General features: G+C 36.5%; 1 non-coding gene across 1 annotated transcript; it reads left to right on the forward strand.

Annotated features, from left to right (window-relative positions):
* The first annotated feature begins 1,227 nt into the window (after nucleotides 1–1,227).
* LOC121231613 (small nucleolar RNA R71) lies at nucleotides 1,228–1,334 on the forward strand. Its single transcript, XR_005929669.1, has one exon. It is a non-coding gene; the product is annotated as a small nucleolar RNA R71 (small nucleolar RNA).
* The last annotated feature ends 4,377 nt before the right edge of the window (nucleotides 1,335–5,711 follow it).

A 5,711-nucleotide genomic window follows, 5' to 3' on the forward strand; every position in this document is an offset into this window, starting at 1 on the left:
TAAACATTTTGTAAGGCATGACATTGATACTAGCCCCTAAATTAGCCAAAGCATTATTAACATCTAGGCTATTAATTAAACAGGGAATCGTAAAACTCCCTAGATTTTTTAATTTGTTGGCCAGCTTATTCTGTAGTATGGCTGAGCAAACCGCATTCAGCTCCACATGTGACACCTCATCCAACTTCTGCTTATTTGTTAAAAGCTCATTTAGAAATTTGACTGTGTTTGGCATCTGCGAAAAAGGTTCAATAAACGGTAATTTAATATGTAACTTCTTTAATAATTTAAGGAATTCATTGAATTATTCTTCTGTGCGGTCTTTTCTTGTCGCGTTTGGGTATGGCACACGAGGCTTGTACTCTTTACTTACCGGTTTCTAGTCATTGTGGTCCACCTCACCCTTACCTTTTCTTACCACATTTTCTTGCCTCTGTTCTGGTTCAGGTGCAACTAACCCTTCCTCATATTGAATGGTAATTGCATTGATTTTCTCCCTTGGGTTAGATTCAGTGTTACTCGGTAGGCTACCTTGTGGTCAATCAGATATCAATTTAGCGAGCTAACCTATCCGAGTTTCGAGCCTTTGGATCGACGCTTGTTGACTTTTAAGTGTTGTCTCGATATTCTGAATATGAGTTTCTAACACTAAGCTAAATTTTGTTAGCTTCTCCTCAAGTCTCCTCAAGGTTCAACTTTTTCTCTTGTTGGTAGGGTGGTTGTTGGAAGCCTGGAGGTGGTGGTGGTCGCTGATTCCCTTGGCCTCCCCATGAGAAATTTGAGTGGTTCCTCCAACCTGCATTGTAAGTATTACTATAAGGATTATTTTGAGATCGATAATTATTACCCATGTAATTTAACTGCTCGTTCTCCATGTTGTGGCCATAAGGTGGGTAATCTGAATTGCTTGATCCACCTCCACTTGCTTCGCACTGCATTACTGGGTGAACCTGTGAAGAACCAAGAAAATCGTCAATTTTTCTGTTCAAAATTTCTACCTGATTAGAGAGCATGGTGACCGAATCGACGTTAAAAATGCCAACTTTTTTCGTTGGCTTTGTCATCATGACTTGCCACTGATAATTATTCAGTGACATCCCTTCTATAAATTCATAAGCATCTTCGGGTGTCTTATTATTGATGGTTCTGCCAGCGGCTGCGCCAATCATCTGTTGAGTCGAAGGATTCAGGCCATTATGAAACGTTTGAACCTGTAGCCAAAATGGTAACCCATGGTGAGGGCACCTTCTCAAAAGGTCCTTGTATCTCTCCCATGCATCGTAGAGTGTTTCTAAATCCATCTGCACAAAAGAAGAGATATCATTACGTAATTTGGTTGTTTTAGCCGGCGGAAAATATTTGAATAAAAACTTTTCGGTCATTTGTTCCCATGTAGTGATTGACCCTTGTGGCAATGCGTTCAACCATTGTTTAGCCTTATTCCTCAACGAAAAAGGAAACAACCGAAGGCGAATGGCATCATCAAAAATACCATTGATTTTAAAAGTGTCGCAAAACTCTAAGAAATTTGCCAAGTGAGCGTTGGGATCCTCGTCCTGCAAACCATCAAACTGAACAAACTGTTGGATCATTTGAATGGTGTTAGGTTTCAGTTCAAAATTATTTGCAGCAACAGTAGGCCTAACTATGCTCGATTCAGTTCCTGTTAAAGAAGATTTGGCATAATCATACATAGTATGCGAAGTAGGATTTTGATTAGCAGCAATCGCAGGAGGTAGCAGATTTTCTTGGTTTTCAGCCATTATCGTCCTCTTGCTCTTCCTCTGTGTATCTTAAGCTTTGCCTTATTTCTCTTCGGTTTCTGCAAACTGTGCGATCGATCTCACTATCAAACAGTAATAGTCCTGACGGGTTTCTTCTGGTCATAAACTAGAAAAACTTGTTAGAAGAAAATAAATGAAAAATTAGAAAAGAAAAAAAATTAAATTGCAATAAAAGTAAAATGGCTAAAGTAATAAAAATCGAGTGTTCCTAATATCCTAGTTCCCTGGCAACGGCGCCAAAAACTTGATACGTGATATTCGCGACAGGTTTTAAAAATTTATAATTAAGCATTCTTGAAACTAACTATTATCACGATGAAGGTAAGTGTACCTATCGAATAGTAGTATAGATTTAGCAAGACCGGATTCTCAAACCCAAAGGAACCAAGAGTACTAGTAATTATGTTCTTTTTATTATCTAGCCTAAAAATTAAGGGATTTGTTTATCTAAATTAATTAACTAAACTAAGAGTGCACAGAGAGAAATTGGGGAAAAGCTTTTGGGAAAATTCGATTGATGAAGACAATACCCAAGGAAAAATCCACCTAGACTTCACTTGTTATTTGACTCTGAATCAGACAATTTATTCATTTGACTTGATCCGTAGAAATCCCTAAGTTATATTATTATTTCTCTCGAAACTAATAATGTCTAACCCTAGGTTGATTAATTGAAATCTCTTTCTAATTAACACCTAGTGTTGCATTAACTCGATCTATGGATCCCCTTATTAGGTTCACCCTAATCCGGCAAAATCTTATCACCCTATCTCTAGGTGTACAATCAACTCCGCTTAATTATGACAAATTTACTCTTAAACAGGGTCTATTCCTCCTCTAAATAAGAGCATTAACTCGAATCAATAACCTGGAATATTAAAACAAGAATTAAGAACACATAATTAAGAACAAGTCAAATCTTTATCCTATAATTCAGATAATAATAACAAGATCCATCTTAAGTTTCATTCCCCTTAGGTATTTAGGGGGTTTAGTTCATAATTATAGAAGAAAACATCTCAGAAGAATAATGAATACAAAACATAGAGAAAACCCAAAACCCCTGAATGGAAATTAAAGGGAGATCTTCAGTCTTGATGATGAATCCGGCTTCTGAGATGGACCAATCAACTTCCCTTGAGTAATTCCTTGCCTCCTACTCTTCGTTCCCTTCCTAAGAGCCTTATCAGGTGTTTAAATAGGCTTTAGAATTCCTAAGATCCCTCAAAATTAGCCTTTTTCGAATAGGGTTATACTTAGGCTCGGCAGGGACATGCCCGTGTGACACGCCCGTGTGCGATTACTCCAGCCCATGGTCAAGGTTGTTGAATAGGCATGGGCGTGTAGTCTACCCGTGTAAGTCGTACTTCGATCCTGCCAAAGGGACACAGCCGTGTGACACGCCCATGTGAGGAAGTCCAGGCCGTGTTGATTTCCCATGTGGGTCTATTTTCTCCATTTTCAGCCTGTTTCTCGCTCTTTTTATTCTTCTATGCTCACCTAAGTATAAGACATGAAATTAAAGGATTAGGGGCATCAAATTCACCAAATCTAAGGAGAAACCATCCATAAATGTGCTCAGCATGGGATAAAAATATGTATAAATTACGGTTTATCAAATACCCCCACACTTAAGCGTTTGCTTGTCCTCAAGCAAAATCCTCAACTCACAATCAAAATAAATTCTTCTCAATTTATAATCCCTATCAATAATATCTCAAAATAATCCATAAGGATTCTTACATTGAAAATTCAACTAAGTACATCCAAGTTTCAAACATTCCAAGTTGAGCATTTTATCACGAAAACATAAGTGTCTCCCCTTATCTAAGTGATTACCTTTGATCAAAAAATCACAAATTTTAACATCCTCACTAAAGATTCACTCAAATCACTCTAGGTGTTTAAGGACATCAATTAAAGCACTCATTTAGTCAATATGAAAAGTAATTACCATAGGCTTGCTTGAAAATCAAATCTCCACCACTATATATTGAGCTGATACATCAATCAAAAAGGTCTTTAGAGGGTTGTAACGTCGCTTTGGCTAGGGGATGTTGTCACAAACTGAAGGAAAAGGTTAGAATCGAGATTGAATTGAAAATTTACCTAGCTAGAAAAATAACTAGTCATCAGTTGTATACAAGTGAGCTTCTTCTCAGAATATGGAATTAACACTCAAACTTAGAAACGATGAATTACTACTAATATGTATTGAAGTAATTTTTTTTAAGAACAATTCAAATACATAGAAGAGCAAATCATAGCTAAGCAATTTGTTCAAATCAAATCTCGACAAAAATAGGGATCAAATTAGGGGATTTCAACAATAATAGGTTATGGGTTAATATTGAGGGTAAATCAATTAATGGCTTGTTAGGCTCAAAAGGGTTCACTAAGGGTTAATTATGAAGGTAGGCTTTTGTGGATTGAGTGGGTTAAGCCTAAGTGCCTTTATCATCTTGACATATCAAATAAAATGGTGTGGTCTGGACATGCAAAATCAAGCAAGTTCTAGAATAACAAATCAATACTGACGCACTCATAATAAAAGTGAGCATGAAAGAAATAAAATATGCTCTAAAGGTTCAAGATCTCACAAAAAATTATGGCATTTTGATGTTTAAACTTGTGAATTTCAACTCAAGATAATACCTAAACTTAGGGAAGAAACCTAAAAGTTTTTAATTCTTTAAAAATCAACTTATCATGCTTGATTCCTTAATGTCTTAAAGTTTAAACAATCAATGCATAAATGCCTATGTTTTAATTCAAGACATATCAATGAAAATCATAAATTAATTAAAATTCATTCTAATAGTGATATGAGTGATTCACGTGAGAATAAGACAAAATTCAGGGATTTCTAATGATGATATGAAATACCCCCCACCCTTAAGATGTATATTGCCCTCAATGTACAAAGATAGATAAATTGAAAAATATAGATAAATAATCATAAGATAAGCAGAGAAGTGAAACTTCCTGAATGATGAATAAACTCCTTGATTTGGAGTTATAGAGAATAATCGGCCAAGGCAATGATGAGAGTGGAGGAGGATACTTCGGTGGTGGTAGAGGTTCATTAGTCCATAAGTCCTGCACCAAAATAATATTATATCTGGTGGTAGCTATGGTCGTGGTCGAGCAGGACATGGCAGTCGTGGAGAACCTTTGCTAGTGGAGTTTTTAGTTCCTATGCGATGATGAGCTTTAGAGCTCTTTATAACTATGATAGAATCAGGAACTTTTTAGGAAATATAAGGAAGCATAATTACTCGTAATGAAATAGCCAAAACTATAAATTATTTGTAACACCCCGAACCCAAGGCCGTCGCCGGAGTCGAACACGAGGTGTTAACAGACTTCAAACCACTAAAAAAAATTTCCCAGACAAGCTGCCAATCTGTATACTATTCGCTTTAAAAATCATATCTTGAGTTCTAAAACTCGAAATCAAGTTCCGTAAATTTTACCTGAAACTAGACTCATATGCCCATTAGTACAGTTTATTAGTAAAAGTCTCCCATATTACAGGGATCGACTACACTGACCTTTGTGCATTACGACTTGGATATCTCCCTGTACAGGGATTCATTACTGATGTCGTTTGTTTCTATAGAAACTAGACTCGAAGGGGAATCTATGCACATATGGCATGACTTCTAATTATCTCTGGCTAATTTATAATGAATTTCCAAAGTCGTAACAGGGAATCCAGAAATCGCTCTGGCCCTGTTTCACAAGAGTTCAATTATCTCCTAACATACAGCTCATATGGTCGTTTCGTTTCTTCTACATGAAAATAGACTCATCGAGCTTCGATTACATTGTTTATGCATTAATTAATTCCACTCCTACTATTTTTAGTGATTTTTCAATCTCACGTCACTGCTGCTGCCAGCAACTGTTACTAAAGCAACTATG

Source organism: Gossypium hirsutum, chromosome A06 (assembly GCF_007990345.1).
Source record: "Gossypium hirsutum isolate 1008001.06 chromosome A06, Gossypium_hirsutum_v2.1, whole genome shotgun sequence".
Taxonomy (NCBI): domain Eukaryota; kingdom Viridiplantae; phylum Streptophyta; class Magnoliopsida; order Malvales; family Malvaceae; genus Gossypium; species Gossypium hirsutum.